Source organism: Paroedura picta, chromosome 6, assembly GCF_049243985.1.
Source record: "Paroedura picta isolate Pp20150507F chromosome 6, Ppicta_v3.0, whole genome shotgun sequence".
Taxonomy (NCBI): Eukaryota; Metazoa; Chordata; class Lepidosauria; order Squamata; family Gekkonidae; genus Paroedura; species Paroedura picta.
Genome location: NC_135374.1, coordinates 81,932,751 through 81,950,898, shown reverse-complemented (window position 1 = coordinate 81,950,898; position 18,148 = coordinate 81,932,751). Strand labels below are relative to the sequence as shown.

Here is an 18,148-nt window from a genome sequence, read left to right as displayed (position 1 = left end):
ACACTTAACTCACAACCTCAACTGGAGTAGACAAGATGTTTCAAGACCTTGTAAACATTTGACCTTAAGGCACTTCCTGCTCACGTCTTGTTTTTGTTTTTGCTTTGTTTTTGTTTTTTGTTTGTTTGTTTGTTTGTTTTGGGGGGGAGATGTATAAAGTATTTGAAGATTCTAATGTTAGCACCTGTGGAGAAATAGTCCTTGCTTGGATTGAGCCACTTGGACAGAGGTTTTTTTACCCATCGGTCCATATATTTTAAGCTTTGTGAAAAGGTCCTGTGTATCAAACAGTGCATGGAAGCCATTTCTGACTCATGGGATCATAATCATCTTACAGAGCTGTGGTGATAATTATGAAGATAATGACTTTGATGAAGAGAAGTGTTTCTATGGATGCAAGGACCAACCCATGGAGCAAAACTTTTTTTCCCTCCCCTGCTGGGGTACCCCAACCCCCTTCTTGAAGTACTGTTCTGGGACAGCAGGGGGTATTGGGAAATGCAGCAGCAAGGGGGAGGCAAGAAAGTTGTGTTGTGCAGGGCAAAGTCCTTGTACCTATAGAAATGCTGCTCTTTATCCCAGATAATGGATGTGAAGCTCTTTGAACATGAAGTGCATTATATAAACATTAAGTGTTCTTATTATTGTTATGCAAAATGATTTCCTTGAGAACCATTTTATTTAAAGTGCTATGAAATAAAATCCCATCAAGATCCAGAGTATTCTTTTGCTTGACCTTGTTTCATAGTTTTACTTTGACCTCATTTCAGTCTGTAGTAGAAAGGATGTAGACGTATTCATTTGTCATGAATCATAATTAGCACTGGAGCGCTATTAGTGCATGCCTTGTGAAATCTGTACATTATGGACCCATAAAAAGAAATGTATAAGCAATCAGCAATCTCTCTTCCTTTGCATTGATCCCCCTTCAGTCTGTTAAAAAGCAAGATATACTATTAAAGATTCATGAAAGCCCAACCTATATTCATTCTCCTGGTGTTGCTGTTCTTATTAAGTGGCCTTATTAAGGTTACTTTAAGTGGGAAATATATGGATTTGGGACTTGGTTTCTTCTATTTTACTCAAGACCATTAAAATGAATGGAGCTCACATTGGAACACTGGTCACCACATTTCCCCAAAGCCAATATGATAATACTTTCCAGTCAACTAACTTCTGTTTTGTTTGAGTTAGCCAACTGGAAAAAAAAGTATCACTATATTTGTTCAGGATGAAAATGACCGAGTGCATAAAGTCTTTGGATTAATTTTTTCCATTTGCTAAACAGACTTTTATTCAGTCCAGAGCCCACTAGGGAAGATGTGGATGCTGTTAATCCTCTAACAAAATTCCACTGTGCAAAAGTGTTTCTGAATACCTATAGACTATAATGTGTTATACTACAATGTGTTATACTACCATAATATTTATCTTGCATTTTATGAAAGGCTGTTTCTGAAAACTAAAAAAGCCCATTCACAAATTGCCATTCTACTAAGAGAAAATTAGTCAGGAGAATGGGAGGAGGACAAGGTGGAACAGGCTTTCTACTGATGGATGATGACTTTTCTCCACTGTAGGAAATTATAGGCAGCCTTGAAAAGTCTAAGACCTGATGCCAGCTCAGGATGGCCCAGACACAATCCTTGTGTGCCTTCTCACTGACATACAGTCAGATGTAGTGTTAAGGGCAGTCTTTCTCAACCAGAGTTTCATGAAACCCTGGGATTTCTTGACAGCCATAGAAGGGTTTCCCAGGTGGGTGGGAGTTAATGCTTTTTAAAATATACATATATATTTAAATGTGTTAAACATTTATTGGGCAATATGACCATATCTAGCCATGTCAACCTGTTTCCCCCTCCGAAAATGACCAATGGTGGGCCATGAGGGGATGGGAAGGGGATGGGCCCTAGGTATGCATATACACAGCTAAGCTTTCCAATGATATCCTGCCCAATTGCACCACTTCTCAGCCTGAAGAACGTTTCAGCAGTTTCTCATGGGTAAAAAAATTAAGAAAGACTGGGTTAGGATGTCAAGCTCATATTAGGGAGAATCATGTTCAAATTCCCACTCTACATGAAGCTCAATTGGTGACCTTGAGCTAGTTATGAGGATAAAATGAAAGGCAAGAAAACAATGTATGCTTCCCTGAGCTCCTAGGAAGAAAAATGAAATAAAGGCACACTAAATTTTTAAAAATTGCAACCAGAGACATCCTCCATTGGCAGGGTGTAAGCAGCAGCCTTGAGCAGAGACTGAAGAGTTGCATTGGGCTGAAGTTTTGGGTAGCCACATCTTCCTCTAACAATCCTTAATGAAGACTCAGCAGAAGCAGAAAGAATCCTTCATTCCCTTCCACCAGCTCCACAAATTTGATAGGGGCCAACATATTATAGTGGGAAAGCTTGGAAATAAAAATATGTATTTTGTGGTACAGGCTGCCCATCCCAGCATGTCACTGAGGACTGAACAACACTACTTTAGCAAGTCAATGTCCTATGCTCTCATACTGGAGAGATTTTAATAAAAAACCTAGATCGAAGGAGCTGACAGGATAGTAACTGTACTAGACTCCTTTGCATTGCCACTAACACCTGCCTGTCACATAGCAACAGTGTTCCCCGTCAGTAAAATATGGATGCATTCAGCTAACACATAATGCCAGCTTGCTCCCACCCACGTACAAAACTGAGGCAACATTCCATTATTCATGTGTCATGGCAAACCAACAGAGAAACCAGGACTGATGAGTAAAACAACATGCACTAATACTTGGAACATTGGCTTCCCAGATAAAGGGTGCATTTGCAAGTCTTCTGAGATGTTTCCATCTCTTCCTGGGCACCTGTGATACTTCTGGGATGCTGGAAGGGGGTCTGATAATGCTTACTCTTCGTCAGAGGATGAGACAGGCTTTGATAGTGTAGACATCACAGGGGAAAATAAGGTTTTCAATCACATTTGAAATGGAGTCAATGGCTAGCCCATTTCTCCCCTCCCCCCCTTTTGGCCTTTTCCTTTAGCTTTCCTCCCATTACTGAGTAACATTCCAGCCTACACGAAAATATATTTGAAGTCATCTCTAGCTTTAGCTTTAGCTGCTATTGATTTCATCATTTTTATCATAGTAATTTAACATTCACATTTTTGTAAAGCGATATAAAACATGCAGTTTACATAGGTGCTTCAAACAAGGTTCTAACCATAGAATGTTTTCTAGCATGGAGATCACACAAGAGGATATAGAAATTAAAATATACATTCTAAAAAGAAGTGGCATGAAATTCAACAGGATTTGTGTAAGATTTGTTTTTGTGTTTTCTGAGATTCTAGTGTAGATATATGAAAGGAACTATAAAAGTGAATGGGACTTACCCCAGGGCACAATTGCTGCAGCGGGGAAGCTCCCATCACAGCAGGACATGCTGGATGACTTTGGACTACATGTCCCATAGTCCTTAGGGGTGGGTATGGCTGGCAGCGGCGGACTGGAGGAGAGAGAGAGTATGCTGGCTCTCTCTGCCTCCTCCTCTCTGCCCTTCATAGAGAAATGGGTAAGAAGCGCCTGCCTCTTGCCTGCTTCTCAGGCAGCGAGACAACCTACCCATCCCTGTTATTTTGATTGTCAAAGGATATTGTCTCCTGGTTATATATTGGTGATTGTTTGTTCAGAACATTATATTACTGTGAAACTTATTATCATCACGACTTGTGGTAAGTGGCATGAGGAGGATCCATTCGAGAGCTGGCCCAGCCTGTGTGCTGGCCTGCTACAGTGAAGGGGGCCTCCATAAGAGGCTGTGAGAATGCAGAGCTGGGCAAACCCACTCATGGAGCTGGGGCCTTGGCAGCAGAATCACAGTTCCGGGTGGCCTTGGGAAGTAGGTTCTGCTGAGAAAGAGTGACTGGCCCAAGGCAAGCCAGCCAGTTTCCATGGCAGAAGGGGAATTCAGACCTGGCTACCCAGATCCTTGTCTGACAACAGTGGGGAATACACTGTATTCAATACAGACCTTTATGGCTCTGAGACAGTTCACAGAACAATAGGTAGGGAACGACAAAGGTAGAGAAGGAAAGTAAATTTTCTGCTGTCACACTAAAAACAAATAACCAAATACGAATTTTAACATCTACAGATCTCTTATCACATAGTTGAAAATTGTCTGGGGGAAATGGGATTTTCAAACAAGGAAGGCAGTTTGAGAAACAATAACAGACTGAGCTGCAAGAACTGAGCAGAACGTGTGGCACTCTTTCAGCAGAAGCATCAGGGTAAGGTTGGAACTGTCTGTACATCATCTGTCACGGCATCTGTGGTTCCATATTTCATGGTTCTGAAGTCATGCAAAAGCAATGTGAAAACTAGGATTTCATGATTAAAATAGTATTTTTTTACTATTTGTTAAATGTAAAAATGTAAGATCTTTTAAACAAAGGTGTGGCAAGAAATTTTATAGATCTAGAAGATTAAGAACACATAATAAATAAGGAGAGAAGCTTTTAATATAGTGGCTTAAAAAAAACTTCTATAATATATGCCTTTTGTAGGAAGGGAATTGAACTACACCTGGCTCTTACTGGCTCTCACATACATTTTGTGATTCATAAAGTATTGTTTTGTCCACTGTACTTGCACAGCGGCAGGACGTTAACTTCTAGAACAGCTTCACCTAGTCAGTTCCCTTAGGACACAAGAATACAAAAAGAGACTGGTATTAGAGGTTTGTCAGATGCATTCTCCTAATCCTTCAGTTAGCCCCAACTTTACCCCCTTGGCTTTGCCCTCTCCACCTTGGCTAGCAACTGGACTTGGGGCTGGAATAACATCCTTGTAAATCACTTTTTCCAATTTGGCCAGCCTTCTTCCTCTCCTTCCTTCCCACCATTCTGTAGGAACTTCTGCTAGACCATCGCCTCCTGAATGTTCTGCTGGGATGGAATTCTTGAGCATGGCTGTCATTGCCAGGTCATTGCTGCAGGCAGTAAGGTTTACTTCACTGATAGCTGGCCTCAGTTGACGTTTTTCTTCCTGAAGTTTCCTGAAGCTTCCTGCATGGGTGGTTGATGACATCACCACCTGGTGACCATAGCCTTGAAGCTTCTGAGAATATCAGCAGGGAGTGTTTTTTGTTCGGAACCTGGGCCTGTACCGCATCTTCCTTCCTGATCAAAATCTTATTTGGGTGAGTGGAAAGGATGGAGGGTTTGTGCAGTGTCAGACCTGGTGGCAGCAACATCTAGCTTGGCTGTAAGGCTACTGGGCATGACGTGGAAATCATGGGAGTGAGAGCCTGAGTTGGGTGCTACTAACCCTGGACACCCATATAACATTGATTAGAGGGGTGCTGGTAGAAAAACCTTTAATTCCCTAGGCATGCTTAGTATCAGAACTAGGGGCCTCTGCAATGAGTCTCTTTTCCCTTACCCCTGTTATCCAAGATACTGAGACCAGCTCTTCCCATTATGTTGAGTTAGGTTCACTTTTATTGTCATTAAGATTTGTAAGAAACCACCAATCAGCTAAGTCTGACAACATCCCCACTTCTACCCATGAACTCTTAATTGGGCTTTTTACTCAATGTAATAGTAGTTGATGATACACTCCCCAGAAATGTATAGATACCAAAATTGCTGTAGTAACAGCATGAGAAGTGGAGGTATCCAGAAGATCTATTAGCATTGGGATGAGGATTCTTTGTTCTTGCTTGATTCATCTTTTTGGCAAGTATTGTTAATTCATAAAACAAATGCAATCACTGTCACCCTACACTTGGAAATTGAGTTGAAAGCCACAGATAGCTACTTTTTATGTTTCTCTCTTCTGGGATTTCATTTATTCTGGAGAGATGAATAACAGTTGAAATTCAGTTTTGTAGGATGTTTGGACTTTTACTTGGCTATTTTAACAAAGAATCTGGTATATCCCTTAGAGTATTTCTCATTAATGTTTTCTTGGCACCAGATATGTGACAAAAAGATCAATATATTTATCGTAGCCAACCAAATCCTGAGGTGAGCTTCTGTGCTGATCATGTGCAAACTTTTGAGAGAGCTCTTAGGGTTACATTATTAATGCCAGCAATATCAAACCTCCTTTTTAAGTCATGAATTTAAAAACACCCGCAGACAGTACAGCAGGGTGCATTAGAGAAGGTGCGCACTATGAAGAAGTAGGCCTCTTCTTATGCTTTATTTGTTCTGATTCCATGGTGGAAAGGACTGAGCATTCGTGAATGATTGTAGAAGGCTGGAACACAAGCTAAGATCTTTGTGCAATTTCCTTTTTTTCTCCTTTTTCATTGTGCGTTGGTAACCTCTTTATGGTTAAATTTGCTGTAACAAAACAGGGTGACTAACTCACATTTGCAGAGCTGTTGAAATGAATGCAGTCAGTCTGGCTACTCAGGCATGAAGTGACAGTGGATTTAATAAAGAGTGCTGATGCCTTTCTCTTGAAAAATCCTGACAACTGTCTATTAGTCTGCAGTGCACAAAGCATTGTGGAGTACACACCAGCCTAGCAATGCAATACTGAAATGTGGAAATATAGTAACAGTTGAATTCCCATTGTTCAAATGTCCATTACCCCAGACAGCTTTATCTGAAATTCACTCAGGTTAGTTATTAGGTTTACAGACCTAATAACTAACTCAGGTTAGTTAATACCTAACTCAGGTTAGTTATTAGGTCAATAACCTTCTGTAAATATTAAGTCTACCACATGAAGCTTCCGAGTTTCTACTCTAGAAGATAATTAATCAATTCTGTATATTGTTATTAAGATTGGATGTGAGCTATATGTCTCATTTGTATCATGCTTTAAGAAGTGAAAGGCTTTAGGAAGTGAAAGAATCTAGGCAACATTTCTTACCCCAAACCAGGGTGGATAAATCATGGTAGTAGGTGACTTTCCTCAGCCCAGATGATGGAGAAAAGCTATGCCCACCAGGTGAATCAGAAATATGTTGGTTGCATCTCTTTTCAGTCCTTGGCAATGCTAAGGAGCAAAAGGGAAGACAGGAGAGAGACAATGAGATGACTGAGGGTCTCAGAAGGCAAGTAAGGAGTTGGGAAAAGGGTTATATCAGGAAGAACTGGTTAGGGATAAAGCATAGAGGAAGGAAGAGCCGACAGTGAGAATAATTTCAGAAGAAAGATTCTCCATTTCCACACTACCTCTCACTTCCTATGAAGTGTAATAGGTAGTTATCAGTATACATCATAACAAGACATAAATTAATTTAAACATGAGTAAAACAAATCCTCAGAGTATGAACAATTAATAAAAATAATAAAAAGATAACCCATCCTGATGTCATATCCATCTACTTATTTATTCAGAGTATTTAAATATCATACAAAAAACCCTACTAAACCATCAAACAGATAAGCCAGAGCTCATATCTATAACATTCAAGTTGCCCCCATAAGCTTTCTTAAGAAACCCCATTTTACAGTCTTGTGAGCAGGAACTGAGGGCAAATGTCTCTTTTGCACCCCTTAGGATGCTGTTCAAGCACAGCAACAGGAAAGAAAAATACCTGGCCTGGTAGTCAATCTTATGCTTAAAATCAAGGGGGCTGCTAGGAGACCTTGTTGCGAGGAGCATAGTTGCCATGCAAGTTCCTAAGGAGAGCTGGTCCTTCAAATATATGCCTCCCATGCTTGGAAAACCTTCCAAGGTAACCCCCAGCACTGTAAATGCTTATCCAGAAATAAATACTTATTCAAAGCAGGACTGTCACCTCAATGGACAATTCCTGATATTCTCCCCACCCCGTGCCACCTATAAAGGTGGGGAACTGATTTGTGGCAGTCCCACTGTTAAATAAGATGTGAGAGCTGACTCTTTTGGAACCACCAATCAGAAGGGTGCTGGAAAAGCTATTTGTCTTTTTTCTTAGTTTTTTTTCCTTGTCTGGTCCACCCCACCCTCAAGCCAAGTCTGAGTAGATGGTTTTGTTTTGAACAGCTAAGCAGGAATGTTTAGGGCTTCCTTCAAACTGGCTGTGAAGGGGCCCTTTTTCATCAGCTGCAGAGTGGACTGGGGAGTGATGGTACTCTCTAAATCAGCTTTGGATTTTGGCTGGTTAACCTATGTCTTGTTTTGGCAAGAATAGTGAAAGTAGCTACAGTATAGGTAGGGATAACTGGCCAGCACCCTGTGCCATCTGAAGATGATGGGCTGTTCTACAAGCTTGAACATCATTGGGTCAATGGGCTGGGAAAGGAATATAGAATCAACTGAGCCTTTAGTTGCAGGAGCAGCACATAGAGAAAGAAGCTTAACATGTATCCACATTGTTTTATGTGCACATGAGGATAAATGAAGTCACCAGTAATGCTGTCTAACTTTGGATCCAGATATTGATAGCCACAGCAGGCTGCTTTGTTAACTCCAACTCACACCAATCAGGAGTGGTTTAAGGATCTGTAGGGCTTTAGAAGAGTGCATATGTGGTGGGAGCAGCCAAACTAGGGGTGGAGGGGTATCACTTCAAGTGTCCTTAAGGAGGGGTAAGGGGGAGAGGCTATGGCCTTGATCCACAGGGGCAAAGGCACTGTGTGTGAGGAAACATGGGGCCTATTGCACATGCTACATGTGCTACATTGTTATGTATGGCAGGACCCCTACCTCTCAGGCTGGCAAACTGTTCTTTCCACAGCCAGTAGTACTGAGCAATAGTCTAGGCTTTTGAGCCACACTGACCAGAATATACATTCAAATGCTTTCATCTACACACAGGATCCTTAAAAGCTTATGGAAACTCCCACAAGCTAGCTTATAGAAAGTAGACTGATTGCTTAAAAATTGAACAATGAACCCTATACCCTCCTAATAACTCTGTTTGTCATGTTAGGCTGTTGTTGGAGGCAGACATAATCTCATGAACCCATTTTAGAGAGACATATTTGTAATTTTTATGTTGTACCTATAAAGCGTATTCTCAGTCTTTCTCCCCAAAGATGGGACTCAAAGTGGCTTAGAACACTGTTCTCCCTTCCTATGGCATGTCGACTGCCATAGACAAGATCGCCCCTAGACATCCTCTCTGCCCTTAGCTCAAATGGGCCCCTTGGTATACTGGGGATCTCTGGGAGAGGAAAAGGGAAGTGAGATGACTAGAGCAAGCATGGCGGAAAACTTGCAACAAAGATACAAGAACATCTTATCGCACGTTTATGAGGGCATATGAGATGGCAGTGAAAGTGGCAAAATGGGACTTTTTTGCCATGGAAATTGCATCTGCTAGCTCTCGCCCAGCCCAGTTGTTTAGGGTAGTTCAATCTCTTATTGCCCTCAAGGAAGGGCACCAAAATAGTAGTAAATTGGATCTTGGCTGTGAGGCATTAGCAAGCTATTTTGCGGATAAGGTCTAGTCACTCTGCCATGACCTTTCCACCCTGGTTGATATAGAAAAGGAACTGGGAGCCTGTTGTCCACCTTTGGAGCTGGTGTTTGATGGTTTCAGATGGCTCTCTTTACCAGAAGTGGACAAGTTTCTGGGGTCAGTGAGGGCTACTAACTGTTCTCTGGATTCCTGTCTGTCTTGGCTACTCAAAGGGGGAGCAGTGGATTTGAGGCCAGCACAGGGATATTATCAATCTCTCCGTGTCTTCCTGGGAGTTCCCTGAGCTGCTGAAGGGGGCAGTACTCCACCCTCTCCTTAAAAAAACCATTGCTAGACCGCAGGACCTGGCCAGCTACCGCCTGGTTTAGCACCTTGCATATCTGGGTAAAGTGGTTGAAAAAGCTGCGGTAGACCAGCTCCTGGCATTCTTGGAGGAAACTTCGGCTCTTGATCCTTACCAGTCGGGCTTCCATCCTGGCCACAGGGTGGAGACAGCATTGGTCACCTTATTGGATGATTTCTGGAGCCAGCTGGATCAGAGTCGGTCAGCCATCATCATTATGCTAAGTCTGTTGGACGCATTTGATGTGGTCAACCATGAGCTGCTGGCCCACTGCCTTACTGGGATGGGGATATGGGGCATAGCCATTAGTTGGCCATGTTCAGATGATCTCCAGAAAAAGCTGGATTTACAGAGGCCCTCTGGCTGGGCTGGCATGTAGAGGTTCAGGTGATACAATTCCCAGCATTTGACAGTGTAGATTTAACATGGGTATCTACCATCAAAAGTTTGGACATGATTTTAAATCCTTAATTAACAATGACGACTCAAATCACAAAGACCTATGCTAGGGGAAGCAGCTTGCACCATACCTCTCCGAGCCAGACCTAGCTAGTGTAGTCCACATGACAGTTGCCTGTAGATTAGACTTCTACAACTTTATGCATGGCTGCCCTTGAAACTGCTCCGGAAACTCCAGCTGGACCAAAATGCAACTGTACAAGTCCTGACAGGGACTCCACATAGAGCACACATAACATCAGTGCTCACTCAGCTGCATTGGCTCCAGACTGGAGAACAAATCAGGTTCAAGGTGCTTTTTCTAACCTTTAAAGCCCTAACTAGTCTGGGACCGGCATACTTGTGGGACTGCCTTTTCCTTAATAACCCCAGAAGCAAAGAGATCCTTAGAACCACACCTGCTCAGGGTCTCCAGCCTGAAAGACGTGAAGTTGGATTTGGCCAGGACCAGGGACTTTTCAGCCCTGCCCCTAGGCTAGTAGAATGAGCTCCTGGAAGAGATCAGGGCCCTGAGGGACCTAAATCAGATCTGCAGGGCCTGCAAAATGGAGCTTTGCCACCGGGTTTATGGTCGAGGTCAAAAATAGCATCCACCATGAAATACATGTCATGGAAATGTATTTTTTTCCTAAAATCTAAAAGAAATTTTCTTGTATAGCATTTTCACAGGGTTTGATTCGGTAGAGTGGAGAATGGTAGGCAAGATGCTAGAAACTGGAGCATTAGGAAACTGGCGTATCAGCATTTGCTGTGCGTTTCCTCTAAAATGATCAGCCCCCCCCCCCCCCAAATGAGTCTAGTTCCTACATTTATTGGGAAAGCAGTTCTAATTGCTGCCAAAAATCTTAAAATGCTGATGTAGCATAATAGCTCCTCAGATAATACATTGATTGAGGAGTCTCTGTGTTGTAGCTTGAGGATCCTAATCTAATTAGCATCGTCACAAAGCCTGGGAGGTATTAATCAGTTACCCTTGCATATTTGTCGAAATCAGCCATTGTGCTCTGTTTTTCAGAACCTTTGCCAGAGGCAGGGGGCATATTTTCTTTTCCATCGAACTGTTTCTCCTTTTCCTCTTGATTCCTCCCTACCCATCCTTTCTATTTATTCCTCTCAATTGGTTATCTAACCAGATTGATAGCAGCATTTGCCTAGCTACCAACATTAAATCTGAAGCAAGAAACTCTCTTAAGTTACACGTGTTTTTATATATGAAGATGGAAGTACAAAGATGAAGAATTCCCCCCCTCTTTGATATGAATATTACTTCTGGATCCATAAGGATGATACTTAATGCTTTTAATGATATGAGAGCCAGCACAGTATAGTGGTTAGAAAGGGACAAACTCTAATCTGGGGACTCATTTGATTCCGCATTCCACCACATGCAGCTAGTCACAGTTCTCTTAGAGCTCTTTCATACCATCCGACTTCATAGGGTGTCTGTTGTAAATGATAATAATAAATAAATAGTTTTATTTATATCATATATCAATCTTGGTTTGCTCAAAGTGGTCACCAACATTTAAAAACAATACAAATACCATATATCCTCAAGCATATGCCAACCCAAATTTTAGCCAAGGCACCTAATTTTACCACAATATATAAAATAACAGGTAAATAGGACCCTCACTTGAGTATAAACTAGGGGGGCTTTTTCAGCATAAAAACCATACAACAGTTTCAAAATCACCTCCTGTTATTGTCCCCTTTGGGGATTAATTCTTCTCTGGGTGTGGGGGTGAAAGGGTTTCTGTTGGTGGATGTTTCTAGTGGGGAGGCCAGCATTTCATGATATTATTGTCTGGCCTTATCCATATGCCTGGTGAAACAGCTAAATTCTGCAGGCCCTCTGGAATTGCTTGAGGTTCTAGGGGGGCCTGATCTTCTCACACAGGGTGTTCCACCAGGCCAGGGCCAACAAAGCCCTGATCATTGTTGAAACCAGTTTTATCTGTCTGTAGCCAGGGACTCTAAGCAGATTTAGACTGCTTGATCTTAAAGTTCCTTGGGGGTGTATAGGAGATGAAGTAGTCCAAAAAATATAGGGGTCCCAGACCATTTACGCTCTTAATCATAAGAGTCAGAACCTCTAAATCTGATTTGGTCTCCAATCTGGAGCCAGTGCAGTTGGAAAGAATTGATGTAATATGTGTTCTCCATGGGGCTCATGCCAGAAGCCAAGCCACTGCATTCTGGACCAATTGGAGTTTCCAGAGCAGACTCAAGTCTAGCACTGCATAAAGCGAGTTACAGAAGTTTAATGTGGAAGTTAATGTTGCATGGATCAGACTGGCATCACTAGGTAAGGTGCAAGCTGCCATACTTGGTGTAGATGGAAAAATACCAACAACTGACATCTGTGACCTAATCCTCGATAAATAGAGAAGTAGCAGTGCTGATATACCTAGGTCCAGTTTTCCCTGGAGATCATCTGTGAGGGTGACCAGAGCCATCTCCTCCCCATGGCTAAATGGGAAGACCGATTGCAATGGGTCACATGATGATGCTTTTTCTAGGTATCTCTGTAGCTCTTCAGCAACTCTCCACTTAACCACCTTGCCCAGGAATGGCAGATGCCAAGATGGGCAACAGTTGGGGTTAGTAGGCTCCTGACCCTTTTTTAAAAAAAATATCCTAAGCACTGCTTCTGTTGTCAGGGACAATTTAATATTATCCTGGAGGGGATCCCAAATCCCCTCACCCCCGGAGGGGATCCTGGAGGGGATCCCAAATCCCCTTCACCATCCATGTGGGACATGAGTCTAGGAGGCATGTGGTTGTCTGGATAGCTGCCATGGTTCTGTCTACATTGGGCTGTGAGAATGGACTGAAACAGTCCAGAATATTACCTTGGATGGCCAGGGTGCCTCCAGTTTGCTAAATGTATCCAAATTGTCATATAGGTCCTGGTAAAGCCACAGGATCTTCTCTGCCATAAAAATTCACAAAAGCCTCACACCTAAATTCCAATTGAGAACTTTTAGACAATCCTTTAGCCAAAGGATGTCAACGATCAAATTGTTTTGAATAGTTATGCTGGGTGTAAACTAGTGGAGGCAATAGAGGATGCAAAAAAGAAAAGAAAAGCCCCCCGCCCTTTCTGGGGCCTTTACTGCCTTCTCATAAGCACATAGAAGCATCTTATAAGATGTTCTTTATATGTCACCACAAGTTTCCTACCATATTTGCTCTAATGTCAGTTCCCATTTCCTTTTACATAGTTCCAATGTGTACCATGGGGCTCATTTGGGACAGGAGCAGAGAAGGCATCAGGGAGTAATCTTGTTAATGGCCTTGGATAGACAGTTATGCCAGTCTTCTATCAGCACTTCTAACAAGTTGCCGGGGGCATTGGATCCTGCAGAGCATTCTAGAAGCCAATTGGATCCATAAGTATCCTCCGGTGAGCATAAATCTGCTCTCCTCTTATACAGGAGTGGGGCGGAATATCAATTCAAGCCTTAAGGGCAAAATAGTCCAACCATGGCACCCTAATTGGTTGTACCGGCCAATATGAATGCCCATTCTGAAGATCAAATTCAGAGGTGCTGGGCTGGTAACAAATTGGGAAAGACTTAGCATTGCCATGGCAGATGCTAGGTTCAAATTCTGTGATGTGCTTGTTTTTGTTGCATGGATATTAAAGTTTTCCAGAACTAATAGCCTGGGCCCACTCCATCATCACTCCCTAGAAATTTGGCAGAGCATCTGTTGGAACATTAGGAGGTTGGTTCACCAAGCAGTCAAACTTCCCATCATTCCCACACTATGCCAACGCTCTCAACTCCTGAGATCATTGGGACAGGGAGTGTCTGAAAAAGAGGTAGGAGAGAGGAACTGTTTTGAGGGAACTTTGGGTAGTGAAAAACAAGGTATACCAAACAGTTCTTTATCTTCTTAAAGAAATTCTTTAGACCTAGGAAGAAAAGGGTTTGAGGAAGCATCTGCCAGAGGTAGGGTTCTTTAGTCAATCATATCAAATTATTCTCCACACCTGGAGTATTGTGTGCAGTTCAGGAGGCCTCACTTCAAGAAGGACATAGATAAAATTGAAAGGGTACAGAGGAGAGCGACGAGGATAATCTGGGGCCAAGCGACCAAGCCCTATGAAGATAGGTTGAGGGACTTGGGAATGTTCAGCCTGGAGAAAAGGAGATTGAGAGGGGACATGATAGCCCTCTTTAAGTATTTGAAAGGTTGTCATTTGGAGGAGGGCAGGATGCTGTTCCCATTGGCTGCAGAGGAAAGGACACGCAGTAATGGGTTTAAACTTCAAGTACAACGATATAGACTAGATATCAGGAAAAAAAATTTCACTGTCAGAGTAGTTCAGCAGTGGAATAGGCTGCCTAAGGAGGTGGTGAGCTCCCCCTCACTGGCAGTCTTCAAGCAAAGATTGGATACACACTTTTCTTGGATGCTTTAGGATGCTTTGGGCTGATCCTGCGTTGAGCAGGTGGTTGGACTAGATGGCCTGTATGGCCCCTTCCAACTCTATTATTCTATGATTCAAGTCACACTTAATAATAAAAGTAAACTCAGCATCACACAACAGGGCTGTGTGGGATCTAGGTCAAATCCTTCCCGGTTGTTTACTCCTGGCCATATGTCCTAGCAGAAGAGGGATAAAATTTACATTTTCCAGTGTAAAGGCACTCACAGTGGTTCAATTTCCTTTCCTGTTCATGAGTGTTGCATCTGTCCGTCTTTGTTGGGAATTAGCCTGTTGCAAAACAGAATTCTGCTTCAGTCCTCTCAACTTTTCCCTCACCCCCCCCCCCCCTTGAACACTATGATTTGTAAAATAAGGGATGACAAGTAAAATGATTGAGAAGAAATGGAGGCAGGTTGTTCCACAGGCACTTTGTAAATAGTTGTTTGCTTGTTTTTAATAAGCAGTATCTAGGATCTATTTAAGTGCTTTCAAGGAACTTAGCCTAGTTAGCAACACTTTCATTCCCTTCTAGGGCTAGGCAGAATTGGGAAAATATTTGGTTTGTGGTTGAACCATAAACTGAATTACAAAATGGACCATAAAATAAAACTGAAGTAGGACTTTGTTCATGAACTGAACTATTTCATGGTTCGTGGCTCTGCAAAATATATTGAGAGTCCAAAAACAGCTGCACCATGGACAGCAGCTTGCTTCCCACTACTCAGCTGTTTCTGACAATCTTTAAAGGGTTAAAGGGACTGCCTGAAACAGCTCAGTGATGGGGAGAGCTCCCTTCTGCTCAGCTGCTTTTGTAGCTTTCATGGGGAACAAAAATTGTACATAGGACTGACTGTACATAGGACTGACCCCTTCAAGACAATGTATGGAGCACAATTCAATGCATTTTGTCTTGGGCAGTTTTTGTTCAATTGTGTGTGCAGACTCTAACTCTTCATTTTACTTTGTAAGTAGGGGGTAGTGCCCCAAACCTGGGTAGATTTACACCCCATGCAATCCCATTAAATGCAGCGGCTCACCTGCTTCTTAAATTATGCAGTAGATCGTGTCGTTTGCAAATGCTTTGCTACCAGTTCTTTTATTTACCCCAGCTCCTCCTTATTAAAATGAAACGAAGTACAGTGAGCTAATGTGTACTTCACTATAGATATCCTCCTGTGTTTTCCAAATAACTCAGCAAAGGGTGTGACTAACAGCTAAACCCCTCACTGTGTGCTACTAAAAAAAGAATGAATGATGATTACGGCACGGGTTGCACTTTGGAGCTGGATGCCGAGGGAAAAGCAAACTTCTTGTGACTCACTGCTGCCTAATTTGTTCAGTGTCTTTCTTGTGATATATATCAGATGTCTCTTTGGAGATAATAAAATGAAATATATCCCAAAGCAACTGGAAAGGCTATTTTATTGTATTTCAGCTCTGCTTCATCCATCCAAACGGCAGAAGGAAACAAAAGAAGGGAAATGAAAATAATAATCAAATAACCTTGTTTCTGATAATTAAAAGTACTAATTAGTGTTTTAATTGCAAGACTTCACCATTACATTTGTTCTCAGCAGTAGAGCTTTGCTTTATTGTGAATTTCTCCACAAGTAACATGTAGGATGAGTTGGGCCTAATTATCACAGAACGGTGCTGCTTTGGAAATACTTCTGCACAGCCTGTTACTATGACAGAGAGCTAAAGAGGAAACACATGGCTTAGGTAGTCACCTAATGTGCTTGTTTTCCATACCTACTTTGTTCCTACTGTCAGAGAAGAGTCCACGTGGTGTAGGAAGTAACCACAACACTCCTTTTACCCATTCGATATCGTGTTTACAGATGTTAACAAATGGAACAATACCGTATGGAAGCAGCTTTCCCATAAAGGTGATGTCAGATTGAGATCTGATTTTAGTTTGTGAGAGGCATTAAAACTGAGGGAGAAGCAGAAACAGGAAAACCTCCATTCAAACTGCAATTAGATCACTCATCTATGGGTTCCCTTCACAAATTAAAAACAAATGTTTAACCTATTTTCCAGTGGTCAGAGTTGTTCTAAACTGCACTGCAGATGTTTAATAGCTTCTTATTCAGCTTTTATTACATTCATATTCAGTGGGGAAGGCACTGGCAAACCATCCCGTATTGAGTCTGCCATGAAAACGGTAGAGAGCGTCATCCCAAGGGTCAGACATGACTCGGTGCTTGTACAGGGGATACCTTTAAAGGTAAAGGTAAAGGTATCCCCTGTGCAAGCACTGAGTCATGTCTGACCCTTGGGGTGATGCCCTCTAGCGTTTTCATGGCAGACTCAATACGGGGTGGTTTGCCAGTGCCTTCCCCAGTCATGACCGTTTACCCCCCAGCAAGCTGGGTACTCATTTTACCGACCTCGGAAGGATGGAAGGCTGAGTCAACCTTGAGCCGGCTGCTGGGATTGAACTCCCAGCCTTATGGGCAAAGCTTTCAGACGGCTGCCTTACCACTCTGCGCCACAAGAGGGATACCTTTACCTTTACATTATTCAGCTTTTCTGAACAGCTTTTCTTCTTCCACACTCCCACCAACTGAGAAATGATGAGCATTATAAGCAAGGCAAATTCAGTTTTCAAAGGTTTTATTTGAGAAAGTGGACTCACCCATGGGGGCAATGTTGTTGGGTTTTTTTTCCAGTCTTTGTAAGCCAACTTCTGCTCTGCCTCCCAGATGTCCAGTCTTCATCACAAATGCTGACTCACCCACAAGATGTAGCTAAATAATGTTCAACTTGCCTGTATACCAGTGGTTCTCATCCTGGGGGTTGGGACTCCTTTGGGATTTGAACGACCCTTTCACAGTGGTCATGGCAGGGCGAGCAGCTTGGCCGGGGGGGGGGGGGCACCGCCACTGTTGCCACTCATCCTGTAGGTGCCCCACTTGTCTGCCAGCTGCTCTAGCAGCACCTCCAGTGCAGTGCATTCTCCCGACAGGCACTCCAGGTGATGGTGCAGCTCAGTACATGAAAGCTGAATAATTAAACGTGCCCCTGGACTCAATTTTTGTTCTTCTAAATCATTGTTCTTCTAAATCTAAATCCGTACTCGACCCTTCTCTCCAAGGGGGTCGTAAAGTGGCCATACAACAGCCTTGCAGGGTAGATCTAGATAGAGCATTCATCTGTCTGGAGCGATGGAAAAGAGTGAGATCGGCATGGTGGGACAAGAGGCAGAACTGAACTGAGAAACCCTGGGGGGAAAACAATTTATACACAATCATGAACAATGTATCTTCATGCCATTGGTCAGTTTCAGTTTAATTTCTGGGAAAGAACACTTGCATAATTTTATGGTTGGGAGTCCCCTCAACAGGAGGAACTATATTAAAGGGTCACAACATTAGGAAGGTTGAGAACCACTGCTGTAGACAACAACAAATGGGGAGAGGTTCTTTCAGATTGGCTAGGCAAGCCAGGGGAAACAAAATTAGTAGCAGTGTTGATTGAATTTGAAACCAACTGAAGTTGCCAAGGAACAGATAACTATCTTAGACTTCCTGTTACTAGTAA

General features: G+C 42.6%; 1 long non-coding RNA gene across 5 annotated transcripts in view; it reads right to left on the bottom strand.

Annotated features, from left to right (window-relative positions):
- The window catches only part of LOC143840149 (uncharacterized), a 204,935-nt gene that overhangs the window by 175,149 nt on the left and 11,638 nt on the right, over positions 1 to 18,148 (bottom strand). For all 5 annotated transcript variants that reach the window (XR_013232045.1, XR_013232044.1, XR_013232048.1 and 2 more), the window contains exon 2: positions 6,878 to 7,003. This is a non-coding gene — a long non-coding RNA (uncharacterized LOC143840149). The remainder of the gene's footprint in view (positions 1 to 6,877; positions 7,004 to 18,148) is intronic.